A 16,410-nucleotide genomic window follows, 5' to 3' on the forward strand; every position below is an offset into this window, starting at 1 on the left:
TGGAGGAGGATGTAGTGGAGCAGAGCTAGCCACAGTACTTGGAATTTGTCAGAGGTGCATCAGGGTAGCTCAGCCCCAGGAAGGCCTAGGGCTGGGGAGTCCTCCTCTCCCCAGAAGGCTGGCATTTGACTGAGAGTGCAGCTTTCAAGGGGACTTGATGGAACTGAGAGGGAGCAAGAGGCCCCGGGAAGTGCACAATAGCAGAATCAGCCCCGTCTGTCAGCGGGTGGCATAAGGTGGCCAGAACACCACACCTGAGTTGAAGCTTGTCTACACATGCCAGGTGGGTGGGGAGGACAGCAAGGGCTGCAGCAGATGGAGAAGGTGACCATTTCCCCTGGGGAGGGGGCGTGAAAACTTCATGGATGAGGGTGGATTAATGCTGGGTCCTGTCTAATGAGCACAGTGCTGGGTTGGAGAAGGGGAGGGAAGGGCGGCCAAGGGGAGAGATGGTGGCCAAGAGGGGCAAGGTGGAGAAGGGCCGGGTGTGTGTTGTAACTCTGAGGCGCTGGCTTCTCAGCAGAGCTTGTTCTACCTCCTGGCTTCCCTGGCTGAGCCTGGCAGTGGGAAGACAATGGGTTCTGGAATCGGATAGGCCTGGACCTCAAGACCAGTTCTACCACTTTTTAGCTGTGTCATCCTCAGCAATGTCCCCAGTCCCTCTCCATCAACATCCTCATGTGTACAAGGGCGATCAGGAGTGATCTTGTAGACTCTTCAGAAGGAAAAAACAAGACTTAGATTTAACCATGAACAATGTAAACATAGTATATGTTCAGTAAATGGTAGTTTCCTTGGGCCAGCCCTTCCACAGGGCCCTGGTCTGGAGCCTCCTGAGACCCACAGTCTCTGCCCACTTTCTGACTCACTCACAGCCACTGTCAAGTCAGCAAGCACAGGAGGAAAGGCATGACCGCATCTTCTTCCCACACGTCTCCTCTCTCTTTTGTGCCACGTTTTCTGTCTGGTATAGAGTTTGAACCTGGTCCAAACCCTTGGCACCCTCTTTGGCTAGTTTTTGCCTCTCACGTGATGTTGCAGTCCATCATCTCATCCTGTCCATTTCTTTCTCCTGTGACACTATAGTCTGTAGCTGTGCTGGGTGCACATCACTCCACATCTGGATGGCCCCACTGCTTTCCCGAGGGCATCTCTGACTTTAGCAAGCCCCCGTCCATCTTGCACATTCTTCAGACCCTGCTGAACTCAATCCTTCCACGGTCCTTTGCTTTGGCCATATTTTTCCCATCTAACCTTGTTTTCTATTAGTTCCAAGAACAATAATAGCTAATATTGATGTGCGCCGGGTATGCTTTAAGGACTTTATATTGGCCCCCCTTTTATTTTTTGAGATGGAGTCTTGCTTTGTCACCTAGGCTGGAGTGTAGTGGCACGATCTCGACTCACTGCAACCTCTGCCTCCTGGGCTCAAGCGATTCCCCTGCCTCAGGCTCCTGAGTAGCTGGGACTACGGGCACCCGCCACCATACCTGGCTAATTTTTTGTATTTTTAGTAGAGACAGGGTTTCACCGTGTTAGCCAGGATGGTCTCCATCTCCTGACCTCATGATCCGCTCGCCTCGGCCTCTCGAAGTGCTGGGATTGCAGGCGTGAGCCACCGCGCCCAGCTAGCCCATTTTTTTTTTTTTAATAACCTCATGAGGTAGGTATGATGGCTATTGCCATTCCCAGTGGCTCACACCTGTAATCCCAGCACTTTGGGAGGCCAAGGCGGGCAGATCACGAGGTCAGGAGATCGAGACCATCCTGGCCAATATGGTGAAACCCCGTCTCTACTAAAAATAATACAAAAATTAGCTGGATGCGGTGGCGTGTGCCTGTAATCCCAGCTACTCGGGAGGCTGAAGCAGAAGAATCGCTTGAATCTGGAAGTTGGAGGTTGCAGTGAGCCGAGATCATGCCACTGCACTCCAGTCTGGCAGTGTGGGCAACAGACTGAGACTCTGTCTCAAAAAAAAAAAAAAAAAAAAGGTGGAGGGAACTGAGGCCTGGGAAAATTACGTGATTGTCTAAGTTGCACAGCTAGTCAGTGTTTGAATCCAGGCAACCCGACTCCAGACCCTATACTTCAGATCCACTCTGACTTCACTGTCTTCTAGACGCTCTAGAAGAGCAGGGCTCTGTCGTTCACCTCTACTCGTTACCCTGTGCCATCTGGATGTAGAGTAGACACTCCCTAAATGCATGCACTACGGAACGCCCTCATTCCCTGTTCTGTGCCTCGTTTATGTCACTCTCCCCCAGCATTGTGGCAGGAGGTGGAGGCAGGGGTCAGTGCTCTGAATGTGAACTCAGACAGCTTGGGCTTCAGATTTCAGCCACTTTCCAGCCATCAATTACCTTGTCCAGGTCTCTCTCTTAAGCTACAGTTTCACCCTAAAAAAATGGCGATAAATCATTGTGCCCACCTCCTGGAGCTCATATGATGAATACATAAAATTTTGTGAGTCAATGCTTTAGTCCTATGCTTAACGCATAGAAAATGGTAAAGTCACAATAACATCCCGCCCCCCACCCCATTGGTTCTATCATCTAACTTTGTCCATTCTTTCTGGCCCCTTTCAAGGTGTATGTGCCCTCTGGCACTTGTGTAACGTCTTCGGCTTATAACGAATTGATACTTGTTCCTGTTTGACCATAGATTAGCTGTGTGACTTTGAGCAAGTTACTACATTTTACAAGCCCAAGATGTATCATGGTGATCACGAAGGGTTCTTTGGGGACTGAAGGAGGAATATGTGTATCATGGTAAGCACTGAGTTCATTTTAGTTTGTTTGTCTTCTTCCTTCCCTCATCACCAACTTCCCTCCACTGACAAACGGGCCCTCCATAAAAGCTCATTGATAGACTCAATACCTCACTTAGTCTAGAAGAAAGGGAGGTTCCTATCTTATGGGATAGCCTGGGTTGTAGTCAGTTCGCAGGAACTCTAGAAAGTTGTAGAGTCCTGCCCTGTATGGTTTTTTTTTGTTGTTGTTGTTGTTTTGCTTTGTTTTTTGTTTGTTTGTTTGTTTGCCTTTTTGAGATATACTCTTAGTGGTAGTTCTAAGCATGGCCAGACCTTACAACAGTCATACAATTTTGACATCCTCTGAACTCATCCATTCAGCAAATAATTCTTGAATTATCTCCTCTGTCCCAAGAACTGTTGTAGCTGTTGGCGGCATGATGGAGACCAAAACAGTCCTGGTTTTTGTTTACATGGGGCTTTGTTGTTGGGAGACAGACACCAGCCATCCATAGAGTAAACTACATAGCGAGATGTGCTAGGAAGGGAAATGAAAGGTATCCTGAGATATGAAATAAGGGGGATTTAGAGTTGAGGGCCAGGGAAGTATTCCCAGTGAAAAGGACGTGTGAGCAGAGATCTGAGGGCCCAGGAGGAGTACCCAGGTACAGAGACAGTGGAATACCTTCAGATTTAATCATCACTCCTTTTCTTTTAATGTAATATACTATTTAGTATTTTATTAAGCTTGGATGATGACAGATGATAATTATTCTTAAAATCTGGAGGCACCCAAATATGCTGTCACTGGCTGCTTTTATCTCACTATAAATAGTACGTGTGTTGGGCTGGGTGAGGGAGGCTGAATTGTATTTAAGCACAACCGGTGCATTGTGTTTTTTTTTTTAATTATACTTGGGGCCAGTTCTGTCAGTAAAGCCCATCCAGGCACTTTGTCACATTATGGATAGCACTGCCTGGGCTTGCCTGCCCAGGGCAGGTGCTCTTTATTTTAATTTGTATTACGTATATTTGCCCTGAAAGTTGTTTTTGTTGAAACTTGAAAAGCCAGGTGCTTGCAGCTAGAGAATGGGCAGACTTATTGGAAATTTGCTGAACAAGGTTTGTTACCATGAAGTAGTGACACCCTCAGCCAAGTGTAATGGGCTATGTAGAGAACTGTCCATCAAAACCCCCAGTATGATGACCACTATGGAACTGGCCTTCTCTTTCAGGACCGGTATTTCCTGAAGCGTTATAGCAGGGTCTCTCAAAGTGATGCACCTGGGATAGTAAGAGGTTACATTGTAAGAGACACAAACATGACAGGGAACTACTCTGTCACTGATGGTGCCAGCACCTTGCTGTCCAGTCTGTCTGAGGAGGTCAAGGGAAGATTCTCTCTGTAGCTGTCATTTTTCCAGCACCTTTTATTTGCAAATTTTTCTTTGAACATGAAGAAGCAGGCCCCGGGAGACGGTTCCATCTAGCTAACTTGCCTTTGCTTTCATATTTATATTCATGTTATTTATTTGTTTATTGAGAGGGAGTCTTACTTTGTTGCCCTGGCTGGAGTGCAATGATGCGATCTTGGCTCACTGCAACCTCCGCCTCCTGGATTTAAGCAATTCTTCTCCCTCAGACTCCCAAGTAGCTGGGATTGCAGGTGTCCATGCCACCATGCCTGGCTACTTTTTATATTTTTAGTAGAGATGGGGTTTCACCATGTTGGCCAGTCTGGTCTTGAACTCTTGACCGCAAGTAATCTGCCTGCCTCAGCCTCCCAAAGTGTGTATTCATGATATTTCTATTTATGGCATGTGACACATATTTATAGCATTGACTTAAAGATTCTTAAAAAATGAAATTAAAAATGAATTGATTTGTTAAATAAGTAAATAATAGTAGACATGACACTCAGATTTGGTAAAATCATGAGGGTAGTACTTGAATGACTGAAGTTTGGGAATACTGCCTTGGCGTAATGTGGATTTTTTTTCTTCCACTGTCTGGTATTTAGTTTCTGTTTCTGAGGACCTACTAAAAATTGGGTTGTTAAAATCTGATAACACAATAATATACTACTTCTTACCCACTATTATGGCTATACTAAAAACGATGGATGATAACTAGTGTTGGTGAAGATGTGAAGAAATTGGAACCTTCATAAATTGCTGGCAGTAATGTAACATGGTGCAGCTCCACTGGGGAACAATTTGGCAGTTCCTCAAAATCTTAAAGAGTTACCACGTGACTCAACAGTTCCACTCCTAGATATAACCCCAGGAGAACTGGGAACGTACATTCACCTAAAAACCTATACATGAGTGTTCATAGCAACCTTATTTGTAATAGCCGAAAAGTGGGAACAAACCCAAGTGTCTATCAACTGATGAATGGATAAAAATGTGGCATATCTATACAGTAGAATATTAGTCAGCCACGAAGAGGACTGAGGTACTGGTGCAGGCTGCAACATAGATAAACCTTGATCATCTGATGATATATGAAATAAGACAAAGATAAAAGGTTGCATATTGTATGAAATGATTTATATGAAATGTTCAGAACAGGCAAATCATAGAGATAGAAAGTAGATTCGTTCTCAGCACTTTGGGAGACCAAGGCAGGTGGATTTCCTGAACTTAGGAGTTTGAGACCAGCCTGGGCAACATGGTGAAACCCTCTCTCTACAAATACAAAAATTAGCTGGGCATGGTGGCATGCATCTGTAGTCCCAGCTACTTGGGAGGCTGAAGGCAGGAGGATTGCTCGAACCTGGGAGGCGGAGGCTGCGGTAAGCTGAGATCGAACCACTGTACTCCATCCAGCCTGGGCAAAGGAGTGAGACCCTGTATCAAAAAAAAAAAAGAAAAAAAGAAAAAGAAAAAGAAAGTAGTTTCTTGATTACAGGGGTTGGGAGAATAGGAAATAAAGAATGATGTCTCATGAGTAGGGTGTTTCTTTTGGGGTGATGGAAATGTTATCAAATTACAATTGACCCTTGAACAACATAGGTTTGAACTTCACAGGTCCACTTATAAGTAGATTTTTTTTTCAGTAAATATATTGGAAATTTTTTTGGAGATTTGCAACAATCTGAAAAAACTCTATAGTCTCAAAATACCAAAAAAATTAAGAAAAAGATAGGTATGTCATGAATGCATAAAATATATGTAGATATAAATCTGTGTGTTAATAGACTTTATGTTATCCGTAAAACTTCTGGTCAACAGTAGGCTATTAGTAGTTAAGTTTTGGGAAAGTCAAATGTTACACATGGATTTTTTACTATGAGGGGGTAGGCACGCCTAACCCCAAGTTATTTCAAGGGTCAGCTGTAGATAGTGGTGATTGTTGCATAACCTTGTGAAAATACTAAAACCCACTGAATCGTACACTTTACCAGAGCAAATTTTATGGTTTGTGAATTACATCTTAATAAGAAAGATCTGGTAGCAAAAGAACACATGACTGGTGATAGAAGTCTTTTTGTGGAGGTATTGTCTAGCGTTGCCAGTGGAATGGGACTGGTGGCATTGTCCCATTGTTTAATAGGATGGTGCTTTTCCCAGTGGTGCCCGTGTAGCCTTTGGTGCCAGAATCCTATTGTAGGCTGACATTAGCAAGCTCCAACGGGCTGGACAAAGCGTAATATTAGGTTTTTATCATCACAGTAGCACTCTGAGATCTCTGGATTATTCGTATATTTATTATTCATATGTGATGGTGCTGAGGGAGGAGGGCTTAAAGTTGGGTGGTAGAGTAGGGAGCTGAACCCTGGTCTTTATACTTTCTTTCTACTGTTATTTGTAAACAAACTGTCACACACTTGAGAGGTAGCCAATCAGTTGCAAAATGGTGTTGACGATGAGAAAGTTCACTCTTGCCAGATTAACTCGCTTATTTAAGGATTTATGCTAGTGAACTTTTTCTTTGATGCCACTATCAATATTGACTCAAGATGTCATTTACAGCAATAATAAAGTACTCTTTAATTTGCAAAGAACTGTCAAACACAGTACTTCGTATTTTCTTTCTTTCTTTCTTTCTTTAGAGATTTATTTAGAGATGAGGCCTTGCTCTATTGGCCAGGCTGGAGTGCCAACTGCAGCCTTAGCTCACTCTTAGCTCACTGCAGCCTCTAAGTCCTGGGCTCAAGCGATCCTCCCACTTTAGCCTCCCAAAGTGCTGGGATTACAGGCATGAGCCACCATGCCCACCCTATCTTAGTTTAAAGCTGAGGAAACTGAAGTCTAGGGATTAAGCAACTTCTCTACATATATAGGAAATTAAGAAGTCAAGCTCGCTCTTAAGCCCAAGTTGTATGACTCTGTGTCCGCTCTATTTGAGTTTTTCCATAATGCCTTCCTTTTGCTTTGGTGTGTGGTGAGGCATTCGTTCTTCATTCATCCAGTAGTTACTTACTAAGTGCCTCCTATCAGCAAGAATCTGTTCTAGGAGCTGGAGATAATACTGCAGGTAATAAGAAAGAGGAGATCCCTAATTCTACGGTGCAGACGTTTTAGAGGAGGTGACAGACAGGAAGCCATTATCCTAATAGAGTTGGTAATTTCAAAAAGTGTTGTCTTCAGAAGAAAAAGATTTAAAAGGCGGTATGATAGAAGGGACTGTGATACACAGGTGGACTTTTTTAGGTTAGATGGTCATGGTATGTGTGTGTGTGTGTGTAAAATATATATGGGCCAGGTGCAGTGGCTCACGCCTATAATCCCAGCACTTTGGGAGGTCAAGGAGGGTGGATCCTTGAGGCCAAGAGTTTGAGACCAGCCTGGCCAACATGATGAAACCTCGTTTCTACTAAAAATACAAAAATTAGTTGTGTGTGGTGGTTCGTGCCTGAATCCTGGTGACTCGGGATGCTGAGGCAGGAGAGTCACTTGAACCTGGGAGGCAGAGCCTGCAGTGGGCCAAGATCGAGCCACTGCACTCCAGCCTGGGTGACAGGATGAGACCCTGTCTCAAAACAAAACAAAACAAAACAAAAAACGGGTGTGGTGGCTCACACCTGTAATCCCAGCACTTTGGGAGGCCAAGGTGGGTGGATCACCTGAGGTCAGGAGTTTGAGACCAGCCTGGCCAACATGGCGAAACCTCATCTCTACTAAGAGTGCAAAAATTAGCCAGGCGTGGTGGCAGGCGCCTGTAATCCCAGCTACTTAGGAGGCTGAGGCAGGATACTTGCTTGAACCTGGGAGGCGGAGGTTGCAGGGAGCCGAGATCGCGCCATTGCACTCAAGCCTGGGCAACACGAGCGAGATTCCATCTCAAAACAATCAAATATATATATATATATATATATATGCATGCATATATATTTATAATGGGCCTAACCACATACTTTACATACTTATATGGTATATGTATATAAGTAACATATGAAAACAAACTTGAAATGAAATACTTCTTTTTCAATAGAAGACTGTCATTCTAATGTGTGATTTTCCCATCAAGGCATAAGCCTTGTGCAAAATCACTTCAAGGAGTTACCTCTTAGGAATATGACCTCTGCTTCTTGCTTAAGTCACTAAACAGCTGTGACGATCGTAAGGAGAAGATGGCATCTCCAGTTGTTGATGCTCTTCAGGACCACCTGTTGACAGTGTGTATCATGAGAACCCCTGAAGGCATCTGTAAGCCCTACACGGGGGAGTGTTACATAGTTGTAGCATCTAGTAGATGCATATGTCCTGGCTAAATAAATACAAGTTGGTTCAGATGGAATGAATTCTTTGTTTTGGGGAAAATGTAATTCTTTTAGGACTGCCAAGCAGAAAGCTTTTATATAATTGGCAGCGCTGTGCCTCTCCAAAACATGAAACGGGTCATGAGGGATGGAGGTGATTTAAGTATCCCTGACTCCCGGCGGGTATCTGGGGAGGATGCGGTGGGTGGTTCCATGGGAAAGGTCTCAGTAACTGTTGTTTCACTTAAAGACTGCTCTTGGGAATGGCTGTGGAAGCCATTTGAGGGCTCTAACTGGAAACAGAGTGGCCTTCTAATCTGCTTTTCATCTTCCCCAAAGTTTGACCTTCCTCTTTGCTGCCTCGTGCCTGCCTGTCCTGTTTGTTTTCTCTTTGCTTAGCTCTTTCCCTTGGAGTGGCACTCCCATATTTTCTTCTCTTCCATAAAAAAATATACGTAGGCTGGGCTCACTCCTGTAATCTCAGCACTATGGGAGGCTGAGGTGGGCGGATCACTTGAGCCCAGGAGTTTGAGCCAGCCTGGGCAACATATCGAATCCCTGTCTCTACAGAAAAATGCAAAAAAAATTATCTGGGTATGATGGTGTGTACCTGTAGTCCCAGCTACTTGGGAGGTTGAGGCAGAAGGATCGTTTGAGCCTGGGAGGTGGAGGCTGCAGTGAGCCATGATTGCCCCACTGCACTCTAGCCTGAGTGACAGAGCTAGACCCTGTCTCAAAAACAAAACAAACACTGAAAAAGCAATTGGAGGACAATAGCTCAAGAGGTCTTTTTAACTCATCCTTCCGTTCCCCCCATCCCCCCATCCCCAACATGTTTTCTGTAAGGGATCACCTAGCTGTTTCCGTAAGGGCCAAGGCTGGGTCCTGGACTCTGGGAGTATGAACCCTCAGGTTTTACAATATTTCCAAAATTTTGCCGGTATTGCTGCTCATGCATGTGCGTGTTTCTGTGGGGCAGGCACTTCCTTTGTTTTTGTTTGTGTGGTGAAACACAAGTCAGTACGTGAGCCAAGGGAACTGGCCTTTCTCTACTTACGAGCCACTAGTCAGATATTTTGTTTCTGGAGCCCTTAGGATATACAGGTACATGGTGACCTGTGGTGACAACTACTTGACATTCTCTTTCTCTAGTACTGTTTCTCTCTCTCTGCTTTTGTCTATTTCTGAAATGTGAATGGCGCCCAGAAAACTTGAAGTACACAGCCTAAAGTACCATATTTTTATTTGGTCCCAGAAAGCGGTAACTTGCCCTTTTCTAAAGTTTTTTCAAAATAAATTGGAACATATAGGTAGAGAGTTTGTGAATTCCACAAGTGTTTCATCCTTTGGAGGCAGTCGATTGCATATGGCCGCTTAGGTCCCTACTGGCCTGGGGGGCCAGTTTCTAGAGATACATTCAAATACGAAAGAGCTAGAAAAGAATTCCATCCAGATTTCCTGGAAAAAATCTACAGAATCCCTCTCAGCTGTATTGTTGAGTGTTATTTAGAAACTTGGGCTACCCAACTCATCACATACTGGCTTTTGATAATGTCTTTAAGTTAAAAGTATTTTCTCGTCCGACCCATCCAGGTGGGAGAGCCATTTATATTTACATGGCCATGAAAATTTCTGATGGCAGTCACAGACAGTAAGCTAAGTTAGCTTAAATGATGTGTATAATTTCCTGTTATATAAAACTGTACTTTCCAGAGATCAGCTAAAGAGACATCTGTGAACGTTTCTGTGTTGGAGGATGGGGGTAGCATCTGGCAGTGAGGATGTGAGTCCCCTGGTGTGAGCTGGGCTCTGTGAGGCTGTGAGCAAGTCACCTCCTTCTGGGTGCCTCAGTTCCTCAGCTCCAGGTGAGACAGTTATAGTACACATATGAGGGGATGCTACGAGACTTAAGGGGTTATATATATATTAAGTGTTAGAGTACCTGCCATACAGAAAGCAGTACCTGTTTTCTGTAACTAGACATGTAATTTTATATGTTCATTTTCCCAAATTTTTGTTGATCCTTTTGAATATTAGAGGAAATTTGAGTTCTTCTTAACCATAATATTTGGTAACATAGATCGACCCTATTGTCTTTTGCATTAAAGACTTTAGAATTTTATTTAAGCTGTCAATTTTGCAGATCTGAAGATGGAAACTCTTGTATTTATTCACCAAATACAGACCACTTTTTTTTTTTTTTTTTTTTTTTTTTTTTTTGAGACGGAGTCTCACCCGGTCTCCCAGGCTGGAGTGCAGTGGCACAATCTTGGCTCACTGCAACCTCCGCCTCCCAGGTTCAAGCGATTCTCCTGCCTCAGCCTCCTGAGTAGCTGTGATTACAGGCGCCTGCCACCATTACAGGCACCTGCCACCATCCCGGCTAATTTTTTGTATCTTTAGTAGAGACGGGGTTTCACCATGTTGACCAGGTTGGTCTCAAACTCCTGACCTCTTGATCTGCACACCTTGGCTTCCCAAAGTGCTGGGATTACAGGCGTGAACCACAGCGCCTGGCCCACAGACCACTTTGAAGTTTTCCCCTGCCCTCTCCCTCCCGTGCCATGACGTCACTCTTGAGAGTGCAACTGGTAGCCTGGGCTTTATGGCTCACTAAGGCCTTTGACTTTCTTTTTTTCTTTTTTCTTTTCTTTTTTTTTTTTTTTGAGACAAAGAGTCTTGCTCTGTCACCAGGCTGGAGTGCAGCGGTGTGATCTCGGCTCACTGCAACCTTCGCCTCCTGGGTTCAAGTGATTCTCCTGCCTCAGCCTCCCGAGTAACTGGGATTACAGGTGTGCACCACCACGCATGGCTAATTTTTTGTATTTTAGTAGAGACGGGGTTTCACCATGTTAGTCAGGATGGTCTCCTGACCTCATGATCCACCCACCTCAGCCTCCCAAAGTGCTGGGATTACAGGCGTGAGTCACCACACCCAGCCCAGGCCTTTGACTTTCTTTAGTGTGCTTCTTAAATCCATGATGTATATTGTATGTTAGTGTGAATGTTTCCGAGAGTAGAATTTTTTTTCTTTTAAGAACTTCAGTGGCATTGCCTGCTCTTGCCGTCTGTGGGAAGGACAGCAGAGGGGGCACTGCTGTCCCTGCTGTGACAACGTGCAGTGATCACAGGGAGGCTTTTACCCTCCACCCTAACGTTCAGTCCCAGCTGAGCCAATCCAGGATCTGGTTTTCTGTGTATCAGATGCATGATGCACACAACTCTGTTTTCTTAAGCATGAAACAAAATCAAGAAGTGTAACAGTGCTTTACACTTCTAATCTAATTCTGGCCTTGTATGATCTTATAATATATTAACCTCGGAAACACGACTTTTGCACATGTCAGTTAACTGTACACAAATAGTGCCAATTCCTGCCCTGTTGATGGGAGCTGGCTTTGCTATTAGAGAACTTTCTGCTCTCGGGGGTTTGTCATGAAGGTGGTGCCTGATTAGTTTGAAGATGGGAAAAAAGATAGCACTTTAAGACATACAGAATCATAGCAACGCAGGACCAGTGGGAACGACAGGGTCACCTTCCCAGCCCCTGCATTTTACACAGTGGTGAAGAGGCCAAGTGATTCGACTGAGGTCACTTAGCTCAGGAGAGCCAGAGCTACGGGCCTAGATACTCTTCCTCCAGCACAGCAAAAAGGTGACTCTGTAAGATGAAAGGGCCCTAGAGATTCATGTCACGCAGCATAGGATCTGGGGAATGTTGTCTTGGCCCCTGGAGTGTAGTAAAACCTGGGTTTTCTGGAGAACAAGAGAAAGCTTCAGTTAAGTCATTCTGGTAACCAGGGCTGATATCCCATGAAGCCATGAGCATAGCAAACTTGTGGGAATTTTGTATTGAAGAACTTGAAGGATTCGTCCTTCCCCTGCTGTACTGCAGGCTGTAGGATTGGGATCTTCTCTTTCTCACTTCCCACGGTGAATACCCCCAGCCCATGTGCCAGGGGGTTGCATAAATATTTGGTGATGTGTGTATGAAAAGAAAGGTGAGAAGGTGAGGGTCAGACAGGTTCATCCGAAAGAATACTGACAGGGTGGGGGGAAATTATACAACTTTATTGATTTACACGTTTCCAAACTGCTGTCTTCAACCTCAGCTGAACCTTTCCTTCATTTTTTTCTCTTTCATTCAACCAATCCCGAAGTGCTTCCTTTGTGCTAGGCAATGCAGGTGGCGAAATGGTAAATAATGTGGCCATGCATGGTCCTGGCCCTCTGTGGCAGGAGGCAGGGGGCTCGCGGCAGCATAACAAACACAGAAATAGTCACAGGTTTGGAAAGGCTTGTGGAGGGCACAGCGAATAATGGAGTGCTGGGTTCCTTCATATACGGTGGTCATCTGAAGCCTCCCTGCGGATGTGAAGGGAGCTGACACTGAGCCATAGGAGGTGAGCACATTCGAGGTAGATGGAACCTCACAGGGAAAGGCCTCGGGACAGGAGCCCGAGGTGCTTGGCCAGCATCCAGCATAGTGGTTAGGGGAGAATGTGGCCGGAGATGCGTCCAGGAAGATCACACTGGACTTTTTTGGCTGTAGATTTGATCCCAAGTGCAGTGGGAAGCCAGTGGGGCTTGGAGCAAGGGAAGGGCATTGAAGTTGTGTGTTAAGAAGGCTTTAAGGAACCTCAAAAACATGATACTAAGTGAAAGAAGCCAATTACGCAAAACCACATACTATATGATTCTGTTTATGTGAAATGTGCAGAATCCATTATGTGAAACATCCAGGCAGATCCATAGAGACAGAAAATAGATGAGTAGTTGTTCAGGGCTGAGTGTCAGGTTCACCCAAGAGAATACTGAGAGGGTGGGGGGAAATTATACAACTTTATTGTATAATTTCGGGGGGAGGGATTTCTAATGAGTACAGAATTTTCTTTGGTGGGGGGTGTTAAAAATTCTAAAATTGATTGTGGTTAGGGTTGCACAGCTCTGTGGATATTCTAAAATCCACTGAATTGTTACTTTAAATAGGTGAATTGTATGGTATATGCATTATGCCTCAATAAAGCTGCTATTAAAACATTTTAGAAAGACTTTAATGCTGCCTGGCAAACCTGCTCCATTGTCCCAGGCGGCTGTCCCCAACTGTTTCGGCCCTTTTCCAGCCTCCTTGTATTGGAGCACCCCCTCCTGCTCCAACTCCTGCCACTTCAGGAAGTAAAAGGCATCGGTTGAGGATAATGTCAGATTCCTGCCATCAAAGCTCCAAATCTCCCAAGCCCATGCTGGGTTCATGCTCTCCTTTTACAGTTCTGGGAAATGACTTTAAATCGTGACTCTGCCTATTATTGGTTGTGCGACTTTAGGCCAGTTACTTACAAGCTGAGCCCCAGTTTCTTTCATTTTTTAAATAATAGCGCTTACTGTATACCTGGCAATTTTTATAAGTGCTTTAAGAATATTAACTCATTTACACATTTTAATACGTTTAATCATCCAGTTAATCCCATGAGGTGTGGGGACTGCTCTCCTCTCCATTTTGTAGATAAGGGAAGTGAGGCACAGAGAGGTTAAGTAACTTGCACAAGGTCACACAGCTGGGAAGTGGTAGAGCTGAATCCAGGCCGTCTGGCTCCACAGGCCATACTGTTTCTCCTGGCCTGTATAGCTGGCGTAGAGCTTCTTCTTGCTTGGTTTACGATTGTTTAATCTTCAGCTACTTGAACAGCAACTGTAAATTATGCCATTTCCACAATGCATTGCATGGTGCCAAAAACATAGTGAGTACTCAGTAATAGAAGGTCTGCACATTAACATACTTAATTGTCTTCCCCTCCACTTATTTCTTCATTGACCACCTCAGAACCCACAGGGATGTACGTTTGCCCAGTTGTGGTCCGGATTCTCCTACCTTTGCCTTTTTCCTGATAGTCTCTGAGATTTGCTTTCCTCACCAATAAACTGGAGATGATGATAACCTGACCCTCCGTGGGGTCACTGCAGGGATCCATGAGCCACTAAATCAAGCCGCCCCCTATTCCTGCAGGGGTTTAATTTGATACAAGACCTGGCTGTTTGGACCATGCACTTTGAAATGATGATGGCAGGGTTGGGAGAGGGTTGGCTGAATGGTTTTTCCATGGAAATCCTGACGGCTCAGATGGAGCAGAAGTGATGGATGCGCTCACCTCCGTACGGTAGAACTTGCCCAACTTGACCCTCAAGCAGTGGGTGCAGCATCACGGCCACTGTATGTCTCTTATCTGTGCTGAGTTGGTTCTCCCCAGTGCTGTAAACGTAAACTTGCTGTGTGGCAGGGGAACTAGTTAATTCTACCCGTCGTTCCGTGTAAGCATGAACTGACAATCGTTTTGCCGGTGTTTGGCTTTTAGACCAAATCAAATTTACAGTTTTGGCAAAAGTAGGCTGCACTAGATGAGGCAAAAAGTACAGCTTCCTGGGTAAAATGCATTCCTTCTGTTTCACATGTGGCTTCTCTCTTCCCCTCCGCTCCCCTTGTTTGGTCCAAGGTCTGCTACAAAATTGGATACAATGGTTTGGTTACTGAATTACAACAAACAACCTTGGAAAGTACACGTTTACCAGAGTGTTGTGTAGGCTTTGTATTCATCCCTACAATTGTGTTTTTGTCTTTAGAATCTCTCATTTTGCATTTTTAATGTCTGCTGTGAGATATAGGTATATGCTTATACACACATATGCACGCACACACACGTAAGTCAGTGTCGTATTTCTTCCCTGCCCTTAGTAGTATCTTTCGAGCTCCTCATACATTGTTTTTCGATGGAGGAGCGAGGAAGGAGGACTCAAAGGAGAATATTGAGGGCTGCGATTATATTCTGAATTCTGATGATCTTTTCAGTTTACTTAAGATTTGCATATCGGTTCTTTTTTTGTGATTTAGATAAGCATAAACTCCTCCCTCCAAAAATGCTTTCAGACAACACCAACTTCTATTCTTTCGCCTGTCCCTTCTCTGGGCACTTCTCCCGCCTTGGCTAGACTTTGTTCAGCAGCTCAGGGTCCTGGGAGGGGCCAGGCTGCGTCCCTTTCACAGTGGTCGGAAGTTGTACAGAATCTGTTGGGGTTGGGGCAGCGTAGGCTTGGGAGCCCTGCAACTTGAGAGCCAGAGGTTCCGGGTTAAAGTTTTCATTTGGGACACATTACTTACCCATTCAGAAACCTCAAATGAGGGCAGCCCATCTGACTGTTGTTTTCTGGTTAACTTGAATCCTTGAGCTAAGGTAGTCCTTCTATTTTTACTTTCTTAAATTATCCTGGCATGGATGTGTTTGCTAGCTCCAAATTTTGTTTAAATAATATGTCTTCTACTTATGTCATGAAATTCAAAGTGTGGTTGTTCCTTGGTTACGTCTTCTGATGTCTTCAGGGTGACCTAAGTCTCAGAGGACTTTGGTTACTAGCAAGAAAGTTGAGTTTGCTTTGGGAATAAGAAAGTGCTTTAGTGTCGACTGTCCTTCCATTCCACCTGTTTTTGCCTTTTGTAAGAAATTGAAGCTGTGGGTTCGTTACTACATATTTGGTAGCTCTTCAGCAATGTGTAGATCAGCTTTTTCAAACGGGTAAGAGTCTAAACTTTTATTCTCTCTTCTACATTACTGTTCTTTCAGCTTGGTACCCCCAAAAATGGCCAGTGGGGTGTCCCTTGTCCTCAAAATCAGTCATTCCATTTCAGAAACAAAGTGAAAGAACTTTGCTGGTTCTAAATTGGGCTTCCAGAGTTCTTGGTGGCTGGATCTTTATTATGTGTTTGGATTTCATGTGGCCACTGCTTCCAAGGGAGCAGCAGTCCCAGCTCACAGCTCTGATCAGGGTCAAAACCCTCACTTAAAATGCATCGTTTTTATATGGTTTTTCTCAACACCAAGTTCATTCATTTGCTAGTCTTTCCTTCCTTCCTTCCTTCCTTCCTTCCTTCCTTCCTTCCTTCCTTCCTTCCTTCCTTCCTTCCTT

At 44.6% G+C, this 16,410-nt stretch overlaps 1 protein-coding gene across 2 annotated transcripts in view; it reads left to right on the plus strand.

Annotated features, from left to right (window-relative positions):
- Nucleotides 1–16,410, plus strand: part of CNKSR3 (CNKSR family member 3) — a 104,445-nt gene that overhangs the window by 34,599 nt on the left and 53,436 nt on the right. The window lies entirely within an intron of this gene.

This window comes from Papio anubis, chromosome 6 (assembly GCF_008728515.1).
Source record: "Papio anubis isolate 15944 chromosome 6, Panubis1.0, whole genome shotgun sequence".
Lineage (NCBI taxonomy): Eukaryota > Metazoa > Chordata > Mammalia > Primates > Cercopithecidae > Papio > Papio anubis.